At 40.9% G+C, this 24,741-nt stretch overlaps 1 pseudogene across 1 annotated transcript in view; it reads right to left on the minus strand.

Moving 5' to 3' along the window:
- Positions 1-1,764: 1,764 nt before the first annotated feature.
- Positions 1,765-24,741, minus strand: part of LOC148148841 (sodium- and chloride-dependent neutral and basic amino acid transporter B(0+)-like) — a 430,083-nt pseudogene continuing 407,106 nt past the window's right edge. The window contains exons 14-19 of the transcript XR_015758602.1: positions 10,915-11,040; positions 7,331-7,449; positions 6,907-7,006; positions 6,056-6,165; positions 4,953-5,123; positions 1,765-2,780 (exon numbers count right to left, since the gene is read on the minus strand). The product of XR_015758602.1 is annotated as a sodium- and chloride-dependent neutral and basic amino acid transporter B(0+)-like (transcript). The remainder of the gene's footprint in view (positions 2,781-4,952; positions 5,124-6,055; positions 6,166-6,906; positions 7,007-7,330; positions 7,450-10,914; positions 11,041-24,741) is intronic.

Consider the following 24,741-nt stretch of genomic DNA (forward strand, 5'->3'; position numbering starts at 1 on the left):
AAAATCACACAACACCAGGTTATAGTCCAACAGGGTTAATTGGAAGCACTAGCTTTCAGAGCGCTGCTCCTTCATCAGGTGGTTGTGGAGTATACAATTGTAAGACACAGAATTTATAACAAGAGTTTACAGTATGATGTAACTGAAATTATACATTGACAAATACCTTGCTTGCTTGTTCAGTCTCTCAAGTGTTAGAATGACCATGATAGTTTCACTTTTCATATGTAAATCACAAAACGTTTTTTAGAAGTTACATTCTCAGGTTAACTGTAACAATTGGTGTCAGCCAGATAAGATGTTAAGATGTTGAAGGTGTTAGCCTCCGTGTTCCCTGTCTGTGCCATAATGTTTGGACTGATTCTAATCTAAAAAGTGAGTTTATAAAGTCTTACATGGATTCATGCAGTTTTTGAGCAAAGTGCAATGTAACTCTGCAAGTACAAATTCACCCACAAACGTGTATGTGTGCATGTGGGTTTTTGTCTATGTGTGTGTGTGTTTCTGTCTGTCTGTTTGGGGTGGGGGGGGTTGTGAGTATGAGAGAGTGTATATGTGTGTGCGTGTGAGTGTAAAGTGGTCTAAGTCTGTGAGAGGATGCATGTATGAGCATGGGAGTGTGTATGTCTGTGTGCATGCCTGTGAATACACATGTGTGGAGGATGGTCACCGAAGGTCTGAGGTCGGATGTCCTGGACCACTGAAGTGTTCCCCAACTGGGAGGGAACACTCCTGTCTGTCAATTGTTGTGCGGTGCCCAATCATCCGTTGCCATAGCCTTTACTTGGTTTCACCAATGTACCATGCCTCAGGGCATCCTTGCCTGCAACGTATGAGATAGACAACGTTGGCGGAGTCGCATGAGTACCTGCCACGTGCATGGTGGGAGGTGTCCCCACATGTAATGGTGGTGCTCATGTCCACACTCTGACACATCTTGCAGTACCTACCGTGACAGGGTTGTATGGTATTGTCCTGAAAGCTAGGCAGCTTGCTACGAACTATAGCTAAGCTGATAGAATAAGGGAGGGCCTCAACCGGGACCTTGGGTTCATGTCACACTACAGGTGACCACCATTGCACTATACAAACACACACACTCCCACACGCATCCTCTCACAGACTTAGACCACTTTACAATCACACACACACATACACTCTCTCTCATAGACACTCACAACCCCCCACCTCAGAAGCACACACTCCCACACGCACCCTCTCACAAACTTCGACACTTTACACTCACACACATATATATGTGGTCTCTCTCACATTCACAACCCCCCCACCCCAGACAGACAGACAGAAACAAACACACACACACACAGACAAAAACCCACATGCATACATACACATACACGTTTGTGGGGTGAATTTGTACTTGCAGAGTTACATTGCACTTTCTCAAAAACTGCATGAATCCATGTAAGACTCTGTTAACTCACTTTTTAGATTAGGATCAGTCTAAACATTATGGCACAGACAGCAGAACACCTTCAACATCTTAACATCTTATCTGGCTGACACCAATTGTTACAGTTAACTTGAGAATGTAACTTCTAAATAAAGTTTTGTGATTTACATATGAAAGAAGTGAAACTATCATGGTCATTCTAACAGATGAGAGACTGAACAAACAAGCAAGGTATTTTTCAATGTATAATTTCAGTTACATCATACTAAACTTTTGCTAATAATTCTGTCTTACAATTGTGTACTCCACAACCACCTGATAAAGGAGCGGCACTCCGAAAGCTAGTGCTTCTAATTAAACCTGTTGGACTATAACCTGGTGTTCTGTGATTTTGAATTGAATTCAAACATGATTCACTACAGAAAGAGAGAGAATGAAAGACAGCCATCAGGAGTTAACTTGAAAAGAATTGATGTCCACACAACATTGGAGTCTGAAACAGTGTGGTCCACAAGAAATTTAGATCACAGTGAGCAAAAAACAAATTGTCAGTTTAATACACAGGTTTTTTAAAATGTTCATTTGTGGTGATAAGTGTCACTGGCTGGCCAGCATGTATTGCCTGTTCCTAGATGCCTTTGAGAAGGTGGAGATGAATTGCCGTGTTGAACCGCTGAAGTCCACCTGCTGGGTTTTGGCCCACAATGCCCTCAGGGAGGGAATTCCAAGATTTTGACCCAGTGACACGGAAAGATTGGCAATATACTTCCAAGTCAAGATGGTGAGTGGGGAATTTGAAGATGGTGGTGTTCCCACATGTCTGCTGCCCTTGCCCTTCTAAATGATAATGGTTGAGAGTTTGGAAGGTGCTGTCTGAGGATCTTTGGTGAATTCTGCAGTGTATCCTGTATATAGTACGCATTGCCGCTCCTGAGCCTTGGTGGTGGAGGGAGTAGATGCTTCTGGGTATAGTGCCATACCACAGGAATAGATTGAGAACCTGAGGTTGAACCAGAGCCAAATGAAAACAATAGAGAGGCAGAAGCAATCAGTTGGACAGGACCCAAACAGATTTAACCATAAAACTAAAAATGTAGAGCAGACAGACTAAAAAAAGTGAAACCGTATTTGGGATCCCCACTGAAACAACAATGGGAAGTACATTAGAATAGTGGTTGATTTTAGGACAATTGTTTACCCACTGAAAATAAATTTTTACTTTAAAATTTCACATTTTGGGTGTTGCTAGAAGCTGTACCCCATACGAAGCGTCTCTTGAATCAGGCCTTTTCCTGTATATTTCCCCTCTGTGTTGTTCCAAGTACGGACCCCAATCAGGGGCTGGTGCACAAGCTGCAGATATCTTCTGTGAAGGAAAAAGCAAAATGTTACATTTCTACCTGATTTTAAGCAGGTGCGTAACCTCTAACTGGGGGAATTGGAAACAAAATCCTGCTTCTTATGAATTAATCCTGATTTTAATGTAATGAGAAAATCACATTTGGAAGCCCAAGTGGCCCCATTGTTTCAGTGCTGGGCTTTGTCATGATGGTTTAATTCATCCCTGCTCCAGGATTCCTGACCAGTCCCGCAGTCCTAGTGACGGCTCCTGACTATTCATGAAATGCTCTGTATTTAACGGAACCTGAGCAGCAGTTGGAATGGCTATGTCCTAGTTTCCTTGGGAAAGCAGAAGAACGATGACACAAAGGTATGAGAAGGCTGCCTTCAAACCCCTGCCCCAACCCTCAATCCCACCTCATTCTGACTCCTTTCCCAACACTCAAGGTGATGGGGGCTAGAAGGGAGGGATTGCTCCCCATGGAGAGAGCAAGGGGCCAGCTGCCTTGTTGTGGCTGGAATTTGCAGGAGCAGTGAGCAGCGGTAGGACACTCCTGAGAATATGGAGATAGCCCCCAGGTGGTTTAATCTCCTAGAAAGGACAGGAAAAGTAAATCACAAAGCACCTACAGGTGATAGTCCCAACTTTCTGTCTACCCCAGCATTCTCCTGCACAGCACTGTCAGAACAAATTCCTCTGCACCTCCACTCATCCATCCCTCTTCCAGCCTCATCTGAACATTGTTACAATGGGTAGGGAAAGTTCATCAAATATTTAAAATGTAGTTTGTAAAACAATATCTCAACAAACCAGTTGGGAAACAGCTTGCACTTAATCTAAGACTTCGTGATCAGAAGAATTTAACTGTAACATTGTGGGATGGGAGCTTTAATGGAGGAATGATGGCAGTATCTTGAATTTCTCTATTTCATATTACTAGAGGACGGGAGTCTTAAATCCAAACAAATGGAAGACAGTAGTAGATCAAAGGAGCAGTACAAATTGATCTGTTGCTAAGAAGGCTGGTAGACCAAAGGACTCAGAGGATGATAAGTCAGACAATTGGGAGTAAGAGATTGATCAGGAAATGTAAAAGAAAGTACAGAAGTAACCAGCAAGACATAGGAAAATGACTGAAGTATTTCTCTAGATATGACAAACAGGAAATAATTATTGGAATTTAACATAGGTGAAATATAGACAGAGTCAAGAATCACATTTCCTTCCTGATGAAGGGCTTTTGTCCAAAACGTTGATTTTCTTGCACTTTGGATGCTGCCTGACCTTTCCAGCACCACTCTAATCTTGACTCTGATCTCTAGCATTTGCAGTACTCGCTTTCACATTATAGAAAGAGACAAGTGTTACAATTGGCCATGAAGAAACAGCAAAGAGCTTAAACAATTTTTTTTAATACTTTAACACAATAAAAAGTATAAGAAATGTTTCCAGACATGAGGAGGAACTAAGGGCTGAACTTTGCCACAGTATGTATATCTCCATGCTGGGCTAAACTCAGAAACAGAAAAAGGAGGCAGCTATCCTGCTACTGGTGCTCGCCTTGGATGCTGCATGAACTGCTGTGCTCTTCCAGCACCACTAATCCAGAATCTGGTTTCCAGCATCTACAGTCATTGTTTTAACACCTTGTTTATTTTCAGCCCATTACAATATTATCCCGCCCAATTTGCAAACATTGACAATATTGAAATAATGGAATGAATATAGACTCAGCGCACAAAAGCATAACAGATTACCCAGCATCAATAGTTGTTTATTTATTTTCTCAAATTTTCTGCTAACTTGCTGAAGGAGCAGTATAAATCGGGAGACTAATTCATAAGAACAGAAGAACCAGGAATGGGTAATTCAGCTCCTCAAGCCTGCTCCATCATTTAACATGATCATGGCTGATCTCATCTCTGTCTCAACTCCACTTTCCTGCCCACTCCCCATCAACTTTAACCCATTGCTGATTAAAAATCTGTCTATTGCCACCTTACATTTACTCAATATCTCAGCATCCACCATACACTGAATTCCACAGGTCTATGACCCTTTAACAAAAGTAATTTCTCCTCATCTCTGTTGTAAATCGCCTAACTCTTATCCTGAAACTATGACCCCTTGTTAGATTGCCCCACATGAGGAAATATCTCTGAATCCTCTTTAAAATTCATCAGCATGTTTCCTTACCTGCCACAATGTGGAGCCCTCAGCTTGGACAACTCTCACTACAGCCACAATGGGGATCCACATAATACAGAAGATGGTCATACACCAGCCCACTGCTATTGCCCAGACAGGGTATTCAACAGGTCCATATGTTGGTGGGACATAGGTTGTCAAGGACCAGAACAAGAGAACCTATTTAAAATGATTGCACAAAACAAAATCATAAGCACAATGAGATTGATTCTCTCACCTTGATTGTTGAACAATACTGAAAATAAAACGTTATAAAATTACATAAGAACACACAACTCAAAAATGGGCCATTCAGCCCAAAAGATTGATGCCCAGAGAGTGTTTAAGTTCCAAGCGATCTCCCACTGCTTTCCATCTAACTATCTGTACAAGCTTTCATCCTTTCTCTCTCATGTAACAATCTGGCTTCCCTTTAAATATTTGCTATTTGCCTGAACTGCTTCTTGTGTTAGCACATTCCACATTCTATTTGTTCCTTGAAAACTCTCCTGAAATTTTTCCTTGCTTTATAAATGACTAACATGTAGCTGTGCCCCCTGTGTGTACACCACACATCCTAAATTGTCTAAGACTGTAGAAAATGCAATTGATCTCCAAGATATCACACCCCTTAGAAACGCAGCATTTTGCTTATAAACTCCCCCTCGCCACTTGGACTACCTCTTACTACACAATGCCCTGGTTAACAATTTGGCTATTCAGCAAACAAACAGTCTTTATCCCATCATCACAGGCAGCAAGCATTCCTATCTGTGGAAGCTCCTTGACTACCTCCTGTAACTCCCCTCTATCGTATGCAGTAACACATTCCACTCCCTGATTTTCTGCTTTCCTCTGAGTTGTGACTGACTCTGGAGAAAACTAACTATTCCTCCTAACTCCTCACACAGAGGAATGTCCATACTACTGAGGTGGAGAGCCACAGTACAGGCATGTTACTAAGATATGGAAATCTAGGAAGTATTGTTGTCTACGAATTTCAATCAATCCTAGTACCAAAACTCTGCCAATGCTTAAGTTTCTAATTGACATTTATTTGATATTTCAATCAATTTGTCAATTTATTTAGAAATCATGTAACATCTCCTTACCACCATGAAACACGGAGTGATAAAAAACCAACAAACTCTCCACCAGAGCCAGAAAAGCCAATTCCTTTCCCCAATCATCATCTCAATGTCCTTGATGAATCGGTTTGTCCCTGTGAACAACAAGGAAGCAGAGAGACACCATCACTCACTCTGTCTGTCTTCAGGGCAGCTTGTTTACTGTTAAAGTTCATCTTGTACAGGGTGGCACTAATGAACAGGTTAAACCAGAGAAGGGACCACACAGGATTTCAAACTAGGGGAGCAACTTGTTCCCTGTCACCAGCACAAATAAAATGTTTGTATACATCCTGAGGAGGTCTCTCTAAGAAAGGTTCATGTTTCTGATCTGTGCTGAGATGGACAGACCCTGTTATCAGAATGGGTGAGCCTCAAAGGGAGTCCTGTGCAGAGATGAAGAAAGGAAAATGGATTTCAGTAGATCACAGGAAACATCACAAATACAAAAGCTGTTCTGTTCTCCCACCTACCTTGATGACTGGGAGCTGCTGAATGAGTTCTATAGTAAACAATAGTTTAACTTGGGATAAACATGTTTGAACAGTTTCCCTATTAGGCACATACAAAACCGACCTGAACAACAACCAGCTGTAACATAGCAAAACGAAGTATTGAAGTGTGGTAGGTGCAGGAAACTCAGGAACTACTAAAGGACAGATCTTTGATAATTGAAGAGGGTGCACTTTTAATCCCATTGTTTTCCCATGTGAAGAACTATTTAAATCATATCTTTCAATTCATTTGCCTTGTAATTTCTGAAGTATCATGAAGACCTGTGTGTCGGCAACTTTATCTGAATTATTTTGTATTATTTTAGTTCTTTCCCAACTTACCATACAGCCAGCTTACACCCATGAGTTCCAGCAGTGTTACTATAATAGGGACCCATCCAACACAGAAATGATCAATTAAATGCATCCAGTAAATTCCAGCCTGAAATTACAATAAGACATGAGCTCTTCAGAAAACCACAGCAGTCTCCTGCACAAAATAGGTGATTCCTGTGACATAAAAGTGGAGTGCTTCTATTCAGGTACAATCTGAACTTGGCTAGGATCTCAGGCTCTGTATTTTGTAACAGGAGATGGGACAGAGTCACTCAGTCCCACAGCATCATTGCACTTTATCACACAAATGGTAAAATAACTGCTACCAAATTACAGTCTTTCTTTATTTCTAAATATTTTGAAGTTTTTGACTTCCTAGTTATATCTAGCAATACATGAAAACTCAGAACAAATTATAAGAGCAACTTACCTGGGTTACAGTCACAAGGCCAAACAAATAAAACAACATGCAAATACCAATTGTCAGACAAAAGCGCTTCGATCGTAGATATTTGGGAAACCTGTCCAGCAGAACGGTTATGACTTTTTCTGGGAAAATGAAAATTGTTATATGCGATCAGTAATTAATTAATAACTTACACAGTCTCACAGAAAACCAACCTGGAGGTACCATAGCTCAGAAAATCACAGGGGCAGATGGAGTCACATTCCATTTTACCATGAGTCTGCTCTATCAATTATTGGAGAGCATTCAAACCTGAATATTAACCATTTGTGGTTAAACATGTTTGCAACAAGAACAGAGATTTGACAACGTTGTATCTGAATTCAATGAGAAACAATTGAAACATGGACAAATATGACCTGACTGGGGAAGTGAACATAAATTTATAATGGGCAAATTATGTCTAACAAAATTGATTTGAATGTTTTCCAAGAATTAACATGATAGATTAGAGAGTATAGATGGACTTCCAGAGACATTTAATTGGATATGGTCAAGATTCCACCCAGAGAAATGTAAATATATGCTAAATTTTGATTACAAACATCAAAAATTGATTAGCAAGATTACTGCAGCTGGTTTGATGTGATTATATGTTTTCAACAAATATCTACACTGGGTTATGAATTTTTCACCAATTACTTAAATGAAGAAATGCAAAGCGATGTATTAAAGCTTGCTGACAACATTAAGTTATGATGTGGAGATCTCAGTGTTGGACTAGGGTGGACAAAGTTAAAAATCACACACCAGATTATTAGTCAAGAGGTTTATTTGCAAGTATTAACTTTCGGAGAGCTGTTCCTTCATTAGGTAGCTGTAGAGCATGATCCTGTCCACACTACTGATGAAGGAGTAGTGCTCCGAAAGCTAGTACAGTACTTCCAAATAAACCTTCCAAATAACCTGGTGTTGTGTGATTTTTAAGTTAGGTAGCACAGTAAGTTGCGCAGAAAGTTGAAGAGAGACATTATTAGAATAAGTGAGTGAGATAAAGAGGTAGGTTGAGCTCAATATGTCAAATTTCAATCATCCCCCTTGGACTGAAGATGTATTTATTCCAATAATCTTTAAATGGCAAGGAAAGTAAGAAGAGTGGACAAGAAGCAAGATTCAAGGGTGCAGACACAAACCTCGAAAACATAACCATCAGGTACAAAAGGTAATCTCAAAGTTTAATCAAATCTTATTTTTTATCTCAATGGGTTGAAATAGAAAGCAGTAGATGTTGTGCTACAGTTAGACCACAGTTGGAGGTTTGGGTTCAGTTCTGAAAACTGCTCCTCTGGAAGGATTATATTAAACTTGAAGTCTAGAGGAAGTTCACCAGAATTATACTGGGAAAAAAATGAATTTTATTAGAAAATTTCAAAACTGAGATTGGTAGACTTATATTAGACAAGGATATTATTACTGTGCTCCTGTATAAGAGTAGTGCAGCTGAGAGAGGATGAAAGAGAGAACGGAGAGAGAGCAATGTGGGAATGAGACTGAGTATGACTGGGAGAAATCCTAAGAGAGAGTAGTGAGGAGGTTTCTTATCATGGATGGACATCTGAGATCTGTTCCATGCTATTCCTGCCCCATGTAGGATCTTTAGGACACTACATTTTGTCTTGGGGTGTAGAGTGTAGAGTCTCTCCTGCTGCTCCATTTCAAGCCTAGGATTCCTGGGTCTGTGTGAAAACTGGAGTCACTGTGGATGGTCAGGCAGGATGAGAGGTTTCTGGATCATACTTGGCAGAAGGTAATCATCCCTCAGGCAGTGAGGGTTCAGTATAAAAGTCTGATACATCTGGAACAGCAAGAAGAGACAGAAAAGGACAGAAAAGTCTTTGAGGATGTGCCACTCCGAAGCAAATGTTCCTTTAGAGACTGCTGGTGGAGTGGGGAACTTTGCATGCTTCACTGAGAGTCCAGACTCCCACATAAGGACTAATCTAAATTGTTGACACATTTGGGAAGATGTATGTCCATTATACGATGTTATAACAAACATTTTTACTTGTGATCTCTGTTGTCAATGGCTATTTGTACAAGGTAAAGATAAGACAAATTTCAATAGTTTTTGGTATGTTAGTAGTCTGGTTGATTGTTTTTTCTCATATTGTAGCATGACATTTTATGAAAAATATGAATGCACATTTATACGCAGCTCCACACATGCAATTGTTTCTGTGGAATTCATTGTTTCTGTTCAGAATGTGAAGTGAATGTGTGGCATGGAAATGCAATGAATAAGCAAAGAGTATACAAGGGTCCATGGTGTATGGGTGTTGCTGATGTTTCGATATGTAGTGCTTGCAGGGCCACTAGAATTGAGTGGGTGGCTTGATTTGGCATGGATAATATGAAGAGACATGGTGGGATTAATTTCAAATAGATTACTGGGGCATTGGTTCAAGCATGAGTTGAGATTGAATTGCCATGTTGCAATTGAAAAGGCAAGAAGTGAGGCCATAGGGCCTGAAATACAATCAAAGGAACATATCCTAAAGATCCAAAGCTAATCTTTTAAAGGGTCTATCTCAACACTGGGCAGAACACACGGCCACCTCCAATCTATATCTGGGCACAACAGACCTGAATTCACCTCACACCAATCCATCCCAGGAGTGAAAACAATGTAATTCTTGGCACTTCCTACTGAGGTGAGCGTGGCATGATTGGACATTTCCTGAAAAGAACTGTGTATCTTGTTAAAAAACTAACTATGCCATTATAGGGTCCAAAAAGAAATCGAGTAAAGATGGGAAAAGGAAAAATAAGAAAGATACATGAAAAGCTCGAAAACATAACGATCAGGTACAAAAAGTAATCTCAAAGTTTAATCAAATCTTATTTTTTATCTCAATGGGTTGAAATAGAAAGCAGTAGATGTTGTGCTACAGTTAGACCACAGTTGAAGGTTTGGGTTCAGTTCTGAAAACTGCTCCTCTGGAAGGATTATATTAAACTTGAAGTCTAGAGGAAGTTCACCAGAATTATACTGGGAAAAAAATGAATTTTATTAGAAAATTTCAAAACTGAGATTGGTAGACTTATATTAGACAAGGATATTATTACTGTGCTCCTGTATAAGAGTAGTGCAGTGAGGACAGCTGGGAGAGGATTAAAGAGAGAACGGAGAGAGAGCAATGTGGGAATGAGACTGAGTATGACTGGGAGAAATCCTAAGAAAATTCAGTCTGGATAGCTAAAACCTGTTTTTATAAAGGAATAGAGGAACAGTTAACTGTAGTGGGCTTAGTGATTTCTGACAATTTTTATGAACTTTATTGTTTTGGTAAATATATTCAAAAAAATGTTTGCAATAAATTTTCAGGTTTACAAAAAACAAATTATTCTGTGAGTTTTTCTAAATGTTGGAGTGATTTCATCTGAAATTTAATGTAGCTGTTCGCTCATTTAAAGCAGCCCCATTCTTCATTAAGATGTTGAGCAGAGAATTGATACACAAGGACATTGAACATTCATCAACAGTAGTTTATCAACTTCTTTTGTAATTCAAACCCACAGAGAGAATGATTTAAAAATGCCATTCTTACCTAAACTTGCAAACAGAGTGTCGATTGCCAAAGTGACCAGCATGAGGAAAAATAAAACGGACCATAAAGGTGCCCACGGCAACTGCGCAGCAATCTCCGGATACGCAATAAAAGCCAAACCAAAACCTAAATGGTGGATACATGTGATATGGTAAAATTATTTATCCTGTAGAGAGAGGAAAAATGTCCCTCTACTTCAACCAACAATATATCAGGAGACCATTCTCAAAAGTGACCATTGAGACAATTTTCCCTTTATTAATTCATCTTGGGACACCGTTGAGTAATACCATCAATTCAGTGCCAGATTTGAGCTGCAGACACAGTTCCAAAATGTTAGTTTCAAAGTGTGCATGTTTCAGGCCAAGGAGTGGCAGAAGCAGTTTAGTTTAAGGAAATGTGAGGTGCTGCATCTTGGAAAGGCAAATTAGGGCAGGATTTATACACCTAATGGTAAGATCCTGGGGCGTGTGGCTGAACAAACAAACTTTGGAGTGCAAGCTCATAATTCCTTGAAAGTAGAGTCACAGGCAGATAGGATAGTGAAGAAGGCATTGGTAGGCTTGCCTTTATTGAGCGTAAGAGTTAGGAGGTCATTGGTTAGGCCAGTTTTGGAATACTGTGTTCAATTCTGGTCTCCCTGCTATAGAAATGATCTTGTGAAACTTGAAAAATGTCCAGAAAAGATTTACAAGGATGTTGCCAGGGTTGGAGGGTTTGAGTTGGGGGCGGGGGAGAAGGGAGGTGGGAGGCTGAATAGGTTGGGGCTATTTTCCCTGGAGTGTCAGAAGCTGAGGGGTGACCTGGTAGAGATGTATAAATCATGAGGGGCATGAATAGGTTGAATGGCCAATGTCTTTTCCCCAAGTTGGAGGAGTTCAGAACTAGAGGGCATTGGTTTTAGGTGAGAGGGGAAAGATTTCAAAGGGACCTACGGGTTTTTCCCACAGAATGTGATGTATGTACTGACTGAGCTGCTCGAGGAAGTAGTGGAGGCTGGTACAATTACAACATTTAAAAAGCATTTAGATGGTTATATGAATAGGAAAGGTTTAGAGGGATGTGGGCCAAATGCTGGCAAATGGGCAAATAGATAAATTTAGGATATCTGGTTGACATGGATGAATTGGACCGAAGTGTCTACTTCAAAGCTGCACAGCTCTATGACTCTGTATGACTTTACAGTGATCAAATAATTGAGACTAACTATGGACTCAACTATTTTTTTGTGAGCAAGATTAAAATCTTGGACTCAATTTTAAATGCAGCTGAAGCATACTCAGGTCACCCATTTCTGTTCATTGTGTAGCAGCCAGCTCAGTTATGTGGTGCTGTGTTACTCTCGATCACATTGGGCAGTCAGCATTTTCCACCCTGTCCATCAACAGTTGCCTTGCTTGGAAGTGTTTAATTCTACTTAGAGACAGACCCGCTCCTCAATGGTCAGGTTTATTATTACGGCACAAAGTGATGTTTGAAAAGGCCATCCCCTCTGCATTAATTCCCAGTAATAGTTTAACATTCCATAGAGAGTACAAGAGTTTAGAGAATGCACGGAATGTCTTGATGCATAGGAGACAAAATGTCCTGCCCACGTCGGTGACTGAAATACACTGAGAAGCATTTGGAGAATCAGTACTTGGATTAATTCCCAGATTATGGCTCCAAAAATATGGATGTTGTGCAGGAAGATCTGACACAAATGTCCCAAGTGAGTTTACCTCCAAATAACATCTTTAAAAAATGTTGACTCATCAATTCCTCAAATCCCCACCCTTGTCAACCAGTTACACTTAACCCCGATCAAGACTCAATGATAAAATCCATATATTTTACTCTCATCTTGTTGGAAATCTTGTAGCTGACCAACTTCAGACTGCTGAACAAAATGCCTCACAAGAAAACTCCTGAAGCTCTTTCTTAAAGCATAGCCAGTTTCTCAAGTTGAAGACAGGTTGGTCCAACACAACTTATTTTCCTTTCAAATTTCATGACTATCCTACAAGTACCTCTGTGATTACAACAGCTCATTCCATTATTTTTACCCATGCTTTGACTTTTGGTAGCTTAAGGGATTTATATACTCACCCAGTAACTCCCTATTATGCAAACCCTGATACATTTTCATCCCTAACCCTCCATGTGGTGGTTTTCTTTAATCACCTCCATCCAGTAAGTGACCATTACTTAGTTGAGGCACCTTCTAAAATACTTGATTGTGACAAAAGCTATCAAGTTACTGGTGTGTTTTTGTCAAACTTTGAAACTCATGGTAGGGTTCTTAGTCAGGTGGAGGAACAGAGGGATCTTGGGGTCTATGTACATAGATCTTTGAAGGTTGCCACTCAGGTGGATAGAGTTTGTAAGAAGGCCTATGGAGTATTATCGTTCATTAGCAGAGGGATTGAATTCAAGAGTCGTGAAGTGATGTTGCAGCTGTACAGGACTTTGGTTAGGCCACAGTTGGAGTACTGTGTGCAGTTCTGGTCGCCTCACTTTAGGAAAGATGTGGAAGCTTTGGAGAGGGTGCAGAGAAGATTTACCAGGATGTTGCCTGGAATGGAGAGGAAGTCGTACGAGGATAGGTTGAGAGTTCTCGGCCTTTTCTCGTTGGAACGGCGAAGGATGAGGGGTGACTTGATAGAGGTTTATAAGATGATCAGAGGAATAGATAGAGTAGACAGTCAGAAACTTTTTCCCCGGGTACAACAGAGTGTTACAAGGGGACATAAATTTAAGGTGAAGGGTGGAAGGTATAGGGGAGATGTCAGGGGTGGGTTCTTTACCCAGAGAGTGGTGGGGGCATGGAATGCGCTGCCCGTGGGAGTGGTAGAGTCGGAATCATTGGCGACCTTTAAGCGGCATTTGGATAGGTACATGGATGGGTACTTAATCTAGGTTAGAAGTTCGGCACAACATCATGGGCCGAAGGGCCTGTTCTGTGCTGTATTGTTCTATGTTCTATGGTAATTTCACACAACCTCCATGTAAATCAACACCACAGTCATCAGGAACAGAGGAAAGTGGGAATGATATTTAAGAACTTCTGCACATTAGTCCCCATTTAATGAATAAATGTGTTACCAATGTCTTGAATGGTTACAACACACAATAAAGCCACACAGTCCATCATATCTGTGCTGGCTTTCTGGAAGAGCAGTCCATCTTGGCCACACTTCCTTGCCATTTACCCATAGGCATGGAAATTATTGGTCTTCTTTTCATGAGGTAGTTCTCTTTTAAAAGCTGTGGTTGAATCTTTCTCCACTCTTCTCTTAAGCAGTACCTTCCAGATTCTAAACACTCACGGCGTAGATACCTTTTCCTTATGCCACCACTGCTTCATTTGCCAATTACTATGTATCGATGTCCTTTGTTCTTCATCAATAAGAACACTTTCTCACTGTCCATTCTGTCCAAACTTCTCATGATTTGGAATATACTGATCAAGTATTCTGTTAATCTTCTCTTCCCCAAGGAGAGCAGGCTGGGTTTCTGCAATTGATTTAATTTACTCAAGTTCCTTCTCCCTAGAATCAATTCCTGTGAATTTTATCGCTATGCTCTCTAATGTCTTCACATCTTCTGATAATGTTTCATAAAGTCTTTCCAAATGTGACCATAGCAGTTTTCCATTCAGAAAGCCCAGAGCCTATTTACTTTTTGTAACCACTATCTCAACCTGCCCTTCTAGCTTCAAAATTATGCATATTTAACATTCAGGTCCCTCTGGTTTTGAGATGGTCGTTGCCTGGCACTTGTTTGGTGTAAATGTTAGTTAAACTTATCAGGCCAAGCCTGAATAGAATCAAGGTCACACTGCATATGAATTGAGACTGAGGAGTCACAAATAGAGCTCAAATTCTGTGATCAACAGTAGATGCTCCACTCTTGACCTTAGATGGAGGGAAGGTCATGGATGAAGCATCTATGAAGATGGCTCGTGTTGCGAATTTCTGCAGCTAGGACACAGGCTGGTTCCAAGACTACCACAACCTGACATGCAAGGCAAGGCCATCATGGAAGCTAGCATTAAGGAAACATGTAAAGACTAATAGGTTGGAGAAGTGAGTAACCTTTTACTTTCCTGCTGTGTAAAATGTTTCGTCTAGAATAAAGTTGGTGAGATACCATGACTATATGCTGGGCAATGTACTGTTCGGTATAAAAGTGGAACAATTTCCCTTGAAACTTTTATAATGCACCTGTGAAACTTGTAACTCCTATCACCATATTGGGAGCCTAGGGAGCCAGAGCAATCACACTGAGCTTAGGAACTAAATTGCACAAATTGCTTGTAGTGATGTAATTTGGATATCATATCATATTAACTTTTATCAATGTTGTTTCAAAACATTTATGCCTGAAGCATTCAATGGCTATTGTTGCTTTACTAACAAATCCTTGTTGCAACTTTGACCAAAAAAACTCAGTTAACCTGAGACCTGCACAATACCCACTTACAAACCACTCTAGCGCACAACTCAAAACTAAATTATATCCCCTCAAACAGAAGTTCACTTAACTAACTTAAAATTTTCTTATAAGACATCACAATATTTAATGGAACTTAAAACCTCTTCAGGACCAATCTCTTCTAATTTGTGAAAGTCAGTTTAGTTTATTCCGCAGTTATAACTATCGGATCCAGACTTTGCCAACAGAATAGAGAGGTTGTGGTTAGGTGAAATAGGAACATGTGAAAAAGGTGCAGGAGTCATCCATTCCGCCTCGTGACCCATCATTGCCATTCAAGATGATCATGCCAGACTTGCCTGTTTCCTCAATCCACATTCCTGCACAACCCTGATAAACCTTTCATTCATTACTTAACAAGAATCTATTGAACTTGACCTTAGAAAGTATGCAAAGACATTTTCTCTACCATGTATTCATGAAGAGAGTTCCAAAGACTCTCAATCCTCTGTGAGAATGACAAAAATACCCACATATTTTAAATGGGCACACCTTATTTCTGAGACATAGTTCTAATTTCTTCCATGAAGACCCATCGGGATCGTAAATGGTCAGTCCAGCAGATAAAAGCCGAACCTGTCCAATTGGTTTCATACACATTCCCGGTATTAGACTGATAAGATTACTCTACACTGCTTCCAATGCATTTACCTCCTCCTTAAATAAGTTGCCTGTACACAGGCAGTCTCACTAATGCCCTGCGTAACTGAACTACAACCTCCCTCCTTTTGTGTTCAATACCCCCCACAATAAACTATAATATTCTATTAGCTTTGCCAACTACATGCTAAGTCTGCATATTAGCTATTTTTGTGATTCATGCAGTAAGGTACCCCTGCATTTTCGAGCTCAGAACGCCTTCACCAATTGGATGAGAATTTTCTTTTGCATTTTTCCTGTCAAAATGGACAATCTTATATGTTCCTACATTTGTCACATCCTTGTCAACTTACTGATCCCATCTTTATCTTTTTGTAGCCTCCTTAAGTTTCCTTCTCAACTCGTTTTCCTACCTATTGTGACAATACAATGGAATGAAGAGGTATATTTTGTCCTTTTTTATAAAATGAAGAAAGGTTGAGACAGCGATACCTAACAGTTTGCTCAAAGCTAATAAAATGAACAGCTTGTGAGGTTGTGGGTGCTTTTTTTAAGTTGAAATAATAGAAGCTGCCTGAATGGGTAGGGTCAAGCTCCCACAGAACCAGGATTTTTAGTTTTAGTTTCTCAGGGGCAGTTGCTGGGCTCTTGAACCTGGATATGGAAGCTGTTTTGTCTCTCGCTGTTAAAGATAAAATCTGGTGGGGTGGGGGTGTTCTCTTCCTGCTGCTAGAATTGCATTAAAGTCCATTTATTTACTGAATTTACCATTGCCAAGGGTCTCTTTATGGGATCTTACTACATGGGAACAGTCTCTGTTTAGTAATAAAATAATCTATTATTCTGTTAAGTTTCTAACAGAGTTACCCCAATTTCTTCTTTTATTGTCGTATTTTGATTATAGTTAAAATAACGTGTGTTCTGCTTCAAGACCCGTAGTTTGACCATTCTAACTGCATCCGGAAGGCAATGCCTGGTAACTGCCTTTAAAAATAAGAAAAAAAAAGGGTGTAGGCTATCTTCGTCATATTTTGTCGGGATTTGGTCTGGCCCATAACAAATTGGATTTCCTATCAGGATCAAAATCTCTAATGGTGTTTACAATTATTGGACTCAAAGATAGTTTTTTGAATTCAGTTAGTTCAAATAGGGTGTGCCTTGTATAATGATAGCTCTTTCAGTCACCAAGAGATTCCGGGCAATGGAAGAAGTTACATTGGGAGTTTTACAGAAAGAAGGCAAGGCAAAGCTTTTGAAATGGCCATAAAAAGCTGTAGTTGGGATTGTCTGTGTCTGTGAGGAAAGGACAAATTTTTGAACTTCAGGAGGTTGGAACTGAAATGGCAGAGGTAGAGGTGAAAGACAGGAGTAGTGATGAGTGATGGAGAACAATCCCATCTTACCTAAAGGCCCAGTGGGGATCTGTTTAAATATGTCCAAACATTGTCTAAACTTGTTGAAAAGGATGTAGAAGCCTTTTTTTATTTCATTTGAAAAAGTGGTTAAACGTTTGAAATGGCCAGTGAGCATGTGGGTATTGTTGATCCAAACAAAGTTGGTAGGTAGAACCAGTGAGGTATTTGCATCACTATCAGAGAAGGTATCTGGAGAGTATGAGGTGGTGAAAGAAGTCATGTTAAGTGAATATGAGCAAGGACCAGAAGCCTTCAGACAACATTTTAGGAATCTAAGGAGGAAACTTGATCAAACATTCATAAAGTTTGAAAGGATCAAACAAAGCAAAATTTGATAGATGGGTAACAGCATTGAGAAAAGATCAAATATATGACACTCTTTGAGAGATGATTATTTTGGAGAAGATCAAAAAGTAGTGAGAAATCATATTGAAAATCAAAGAGTTGAGACTGGCAGATTAGTAGCAGAAATGAATGGTGTGTTGTTTCCCTGGTGCCAGAATCAAGGATATCTCAGAGAGGGTGCAGAATGTTCTCATGGGGGAGTGGGGCCAGCGCGAGGTCATTGTCCACACTGGAACCAACGACATTGGAAGGGAAAAGGTTGACACTCTGTAATCTCCCTTCAGAGAGTTAGGAGGTCCTCAAGGGTAGTGATATCTGGATTACTCCCAGTGCTACGAGCTAGTGAGGGCAGGAATAGGAAGATAGAGCAGATGAATGCATGGTTGAGCTGGTGTATGGAAGAAGGATTCACATTTTTTGGATCATTGGAATCTCTTTTGGGGTAGAAGTTACCTTTACAAGAAGGACGGATTGCACCTAAATAGGAAGAGGACTAATATACTGGCAGGGAAATTTACTAGAACTGCTTGGGAGGATTTAAACTAGTAAGTGGGACCCAGGGAGATAGTGAGGAAAGAGATCGATCTGAGACGGGTACAGCTGAGAACAGAAGTGAGTCAAACAGTCAAGGCAGGCCGGGACAAGGTAGGATTAATAAATTAAACTGCATTTATTTCAATGCAAGGGGCCGAACAGGGAAGGCAGATGAACTCAGGGCATGGTTAGGAACATGGAACTGGGATATCACAGCAATTACAGAAACATGCCTCAGGGATGGGCAGGACTGGCAGCTTAATGTTCCAGGATACAAATGCTACAGGAAGGATAGGATGGGAGGCAAGAGAGGAGGGGAAGTGGCATTTTTGATAAGGGATAGCATTACAGCTGTGCTGAGGGAGGATATTCCTGGAAATACATCCAGGGAGGTTATTTGGGTGGAATTGAGAAATAAGAAAGGGATGATCACCTTTTTGGGATTGTATTATAGATGCCCCAATAATCAGAGGGAAATTGAAAAACAAACTTGCAAGGAGATCTCATCTATCTCTAAGAATAATAGGGTGGTTATGGTAGGGGATTTTAACTTTCCAAACATCGACTGGGACTGCCATATTGTTAAAGGTTTAGATGGAGAGGAATTTCTTAAGTGTGTACAAGATAATTTTCTGATTCAGTATGTGGATGTACTTACTGAAACTTGACCTACTCTTGGGAAATAAGGCAGGGCAGGTGATTGAAGTGTCAGTGGGGGAGCACTTTGGGGCCAGCGACCATAATTCGATTTATTTTAAAACAGTGATGGAAAAGGATAGACCAGATCTAAAAGTTGAAGTTCTAAACTGGAGAAAGGGCAATTTTGACGGTATTAGGCAAGAACTTTCGAAAGCTGATTGGAGGCAGATGTTTGCAGGTAAAGGGACGGCTGGAAAACGGGAAGCCTTCAGAAATGAGATAACAAGAATCCAGAGAAAGTATATTCCTGTGAGGGTGAAAGGGAAGGCTGGTAAGTATAGGGGATGCTGATGACTAAAGAAATTGAGGGTTTGGTTAAGAAAAAGAAGAAAGCATATGTCAGGTATAGACAGGATAGATCGAGTGAATCCTTAGAAGAGTGTAAAGAAAGTAGGAGTATACTTAAGAGGGGAATCAGGAGGGCAAAATGGGGACATGAGATAGCTTTGGCAAATAGAATTAAGGAGAATCCAAAGGAGTTTTATAAATATATTAAGGACAAAAGGTAACTAGGGAGAGAATGGGGTCCCTCAAAGATTAGCAAAGCGGCCTTTTTGTGGAGCCACAGAAAATGGGGGAGATACTAAATGAATATTTTGCATCAGTATTTACTGTGGAAAAGGTTATGCAAGATATAGACTGTAGGGAAATAGATGGTGACATCTTGCAAAATGTCCCGATAACAGAGGAGGAAGTGCTGGATGTCTTGAAACGGTTAAAGATGGTTAAATCCCCAGGACCTGATCAGGTGTACCCGAGAACTCTGTGGGAAGCTGGAGAAGCGATTGCTGGGACTCTTGCTGAGATATTTATATCATCGATAGTGACAGGTGAGGTGCCGGAAGACGGGAGGTTGGCAAACGTGGTGCCACTGTTTAAGAAGGGTGGTAAAGACAAGCCAGGGAACTATAGATCAGTGAGCCTGACCTCGGTGGTGTCCCTCAGGATTCCCTCGTTGGAGGGAATCCTGAGGGACAGGATGTACACATTTTTGGAAAGGCAAGGACTGATTCGGGATAGTTAACATGGCTTTGTGCGTGGGAAATCATGTCTCACAAACTTGATTGAGTGTTTTGAAGAAGTAACAAAGAAGATTGATGAGGGCAGAGCAGTAGATGTGATCTATATGGACTTCAGTAAGGTGCTCGACAAGGTTCCCCATGGGAGATTGATTAGCAAGGTTAGATCTCATGGAATACAGGGAGAACTAGCCATTTGGATACAGAACTGGCTCAAAGGTAGAAGACAGAGGGTAGTGGTGGGGGGTTGTTTTCCAGACTGGGGGCCTGTGACCAGTGGAGTGCCACAAGGATCGGTGCTGGGTCCTCTACTATTTGTCATTTACATAAATGATTTGGATGTGAGCATAAGAGGTACAGTTAGTAAGTTTGCAGATGACACCAAAATTGGAGGTGTAGTGGTGAAGAGGGCGACCTCAGATTACAACAGGATCTGGACCAGATGGGCCAATGGGCTGAGAAGTGGCAGATGGAGATTAATTCAGATAAGTGTGAGGTGCTGCATTTTGGGAAAGCAAATCTTAGCAGGACTTATACACTTAATGGTAAGATCCTAGGGAGTGTTGCTGAACAAAGAGACCTTGGAGTTCAGGTTCATAGCTCCTTAAAAGTTGAGTCACAGGTAGATAGGATAGTGAAGAAGGCGTTTGGTATGCTTTCCTTTATTGGTCAGAGTATTGAGTACAGGAATTGGGAGGTCATGTTGCGCTGTACAGGACATTGGTTAGGCCACTGTTGGAATATTGCGTGCAATTCTGGTCTCCTTCCTATCGAAAAGATGTTGTGAAACTTGAAAGGGTTCAGAAAAGATTTACAAGGATGTTGCCAGCGTTGGAGGATCTGAGCTACAGGGAGAGGCTGAACAGGCTGGGGCTCTTTTCCCTGGAGTGTTGGAGGCTGAGGGGTGACCTTATAGAGATTTACAAAATTATGAGGGGCATGGATAAGATAAATAGACAAAGTCTTTTCCCTGGGGTGTGGGAGTCCAGAAGTAGAGGGCATAGGTTTCGGGGAGAGGGGAAAGATATAAAAGAGACCTAAGAGGCAACGCTTTCACACAGAGGGTGGTACGTGTATGGAATGAGCTGTCAGAGGAAGTGGTGGAGGCTGGTACAATTGCAACATTTAAGAGGTATTTGGATGGGTATATGAATAGGAAGGGTTTGGAGGGATATGGGCCGGGTGCTGGCAGGTGGGACTAGATTGGGTTGGGATATCTGGTCGGCATGGACGGGTTGGACCAAAGGGTCTGTTTCCATGCTGTACATCTCTATGACTCTAAATGACACATGATTATGAGGTGGTTCATAAATCAAAGTTTGGCTTCCAACATCAATTTCAATCAGTGAGGCAAAGAAATTGGGGAAAAGAGAAATCCAAATGTGGTAATGGAAAAGGAGACCATAAAGATAGTGCAGGTAGTTTACCACAGAGTAAAACGAAAACCCATAAGGGTGGCAAACGAGAATTAGAAGAGCTCAGGAGCTTTCATTGTAATGAAGTAGGCCACATGAGATCACAGTGATGCTTATTTAGAAAAAGCACTGAGAAGACAGATGAGGGAAATCAGGAAAAGCCAGTGAGTTTTGTTGAAGTGGTAAAGCACAGTCAAAGTTAAACTCTGCAAAAGAATTTACAACCTGATCAAGGATTGGTTGAGAAGGAGATGACAGATTTCTTTAAAGAATTTACTTATATGGGTAAGGTTTAACTCATGTATACCAGCAGGAGCAGGAAAAGAAATTAAGATTTTAAGAGATACGGGAGCAAATCAATCTTTGATGGTGAGAGATGAGGGGATATGTAATTCAGAAGGAGTATTGACAGAAAACATAATATGTGGAATTCAGTGGGAGGAGAATGTTCCATTATATAGTGAGGTTGGAGAGCCCGTTATATAGTGAGGTAGTAGGAGGATAGAGTAATTCTTGGTTCCAGAGTCACTTAGTCATGGTTTTGCTGGATCACAGGTGAGAGTGATGCCTACTACAGTTGAAAGGCCAGTGGAAAATCAGGCAACTGAGGTTTTAAAGGAAGTACATCCTGGGATTTCTCCTGACTATGATAACGAGGTCACAAAGTCACAGATGGAAACAGGTGGAGAAATCGAAGAGTAAAGATAAGGAAATGGAAGTTCAATCATCAGAAACTATATTTGATCAAATGGTTGAGAGAAAAAAAACAAGAACAAGCAGAGGACAAAGTGGATATTTAAAGTTCAGAGCATTTAGCTGGATTACAACAGAAAGATAAAAAACTAAAGCAGATGTATCAAAATGTCAAGGAAGACAACAGAATCAACTGAGCAGAAAACTCAAGAAGGGATCATACAGTATGGTCAAGTGAAATATGGATTGATAGGAGGGGTGAGGGGAGTAACAAATTAAAAGTATTATATACGAATGCATGAAGCATAAGAAATAAGGTGGATGAGCTTGGCGCTCAGTTGGAAATTGGCAGGTACGATGTTGTGGAGATAACCAAGACGTGGTTTCAAATGAACAGGGCCTGGGAAATGAATATTCAAGGCTATACGTGCTATCGAAAGGACAGACTGACAAGCAGAGGGGGTGGGGTGGCCTGTTGGTGAGAAATGATATTCAGTCCCTTGCGAGGGGGGGGACACAGAATCAAGAGACGTAGAGTCAGTATGGATAGAGTTGAGAAATTCTAAGGGTAGAAAGACCCTAATGGGAGTTATCTACAAGCCCCCAAACAGTAGTATGGATGTAGAGTGTAAGTGAAATTGGCCTGTCGCAAAGGTATTACTACAGTTGTTATGGGGAATTTCAACATGTAGATACACTGGGGGCATCAAGATGGTACTGGATCCCAAGAAAAGGAGTTTGTGGACTGACTCAGAGATGGATTCTTAGAACGGCTTGTACTGGAGCCTACCAGGGAGAAGGCAATTCTAGATCTGGTTTTGTGCAATGAACCGGATTTTATCAGGGACCTCGAAGTAAAGGAGCCATTAGCAGGTCGTGACCATACTGTGATAAGTTTTAATTTGCAATTTGAGAGGGAGAAGGGAGAATCAGAAGTGTCAATATTGCAGTTGAACAAGCGGAACTATGAAGCTATGAGGGAGGAGCTAGCCAAAGTTCAATGATTCAATTCCCTTGCAGGAATGGCAGTGGAACAACGATGCATTATATACAAAAATACCTGCCAGAAGGTGCAGGATCAGTTCATTCCAAAGAGGAAGAAAGATCCTAAGGGGAAGCAGGGGAGGCCGTGGCTTACGAGGGAAGTTAAGGACTGTATAAAGATAAAAGAGAAGTATAACATAGCAAAGATGAGCGGGAAACCGGAGGACTGGGAAACTTTTAAAGAGCAAGAAGATAACTAAAAAGGCATTATGCGGAGAAGAAAAATGAGGTATGAAAGCAAACTGGCCAAAAATATAAAGGAGGATAGTAAACGTTTTTTTAGGTACATGAAAAGAAAAAAGAATGGTTAAGACTAAAGTTGGGCACTTGAAAATAGAAATGGGTGAATTTATTATGGGGATCAAGGAAATGGCAGAAGAATTGAACAGGTTCTTTAGATCTGTCTTCACTGGGGAAGACACAAGCAATCTCCCAGATGTAATAGTGGCTGAAGGGCCTAAGGTAATGGAAGAACCGAAGGGAATTTGTATTAGGCAGGAAATGGTGTTGGAGAGACTATAAGGTCTGAAGGCTGATAAGTCCCCGGGACCTGATGGTCTGCATCCCAGGGTGCTTAAGGAGGTGGCTCTAGAAATCGTGGAAGCATTGGTAATCATTTTCCAATGCTCTACAGATTCAGGATCAGTTCCTGCGGATTGGAGGGTGGCTAATGTTGTCCCACTTTTCAAGAAAGGAAGGAGAGAGAAAACAGGGAATTATAGATAGGTTAGCCTGACGTTAATGATGGAAAGATGCTGGACTCAATTATATAAAATGAAATTATGACTCATTTGGATAGCAGTAACAGGATAGGTCAGAGTCAGCATGGATTTACGAAGGGGAGATCATGCTTGACTAATCTTCTGGAATGTTTTGAGGATGTAACTATGAAGATGGACAAGGGACAACCAGTGGATGTAGTGTACCTGGACTTTCTGAAAGCTTTTGATAAAGTCCCACATTGGAGATTAGTGAGCAAAAATAGGCATATGGTATTGGGGGCAAAATACTGACTTGGATTGAAAATTGGCTGGCTGACAGGAAGCAAAGAGTAGTGATAAACGGGTCCCTTTCAGAAATGGCAGGCGGTGACCAGTGGGGTACCACAAGGTTCGGTACTGGGACCGCAGCTGTTTACAATATACATTAATGATATAGATGAAGGCATTAAAAGTAATATTAGCAAATTTGCTGATGACACAAAACTGGGTGGCAGGGTGAAATGTGAGGAGGATGTTATGAGAATACAAGGTGACTTGGACAGGCCAGGTGAATGGACAGATGCATGGCAGATGCAGTTTAATGTGGATAAATGTGTGGTTATCTACTTTGCTGGCAAGAACAGGAAGGCAGATTACTATCTAAATGGAGTCAAGTTAGGTAAAGGGGAAGTACAACGAGATCTAGGTGTTCTTGTACATCAGTCAATGAAAGCAAGCATGCAGGTACAGCAGGCAGTGAAGAAAGCTAATGGCATGCTGGCCTTCATAACAAGAGGAATTGAGTATAGAAGCAAAGAGGTTCTTCTGCAGCTGTACAGGGCCCTGGTAAGACCGCACCTGGAGTATTGTGTGCAGTTTTGGTCTC

The sequence above is a fragment of the Chiloscyllium plagiosum genome, unplaced genomic scaffold (assembly GCF_037043375.1).
Source record: "Chiloscyllium plagiosum isolate Xiang-an unplaced genomic scaffold, Cpla_swu_hap1 HiC_scaffold_11, whole genome shotgun sequence".
NCBI lineage: Eukaryota > Metazoa > Chordata > Chondrichthyes > Orectolobiformes > Hemiscylliidae > Chiloscyllium > Chiloscyllium plagiosum.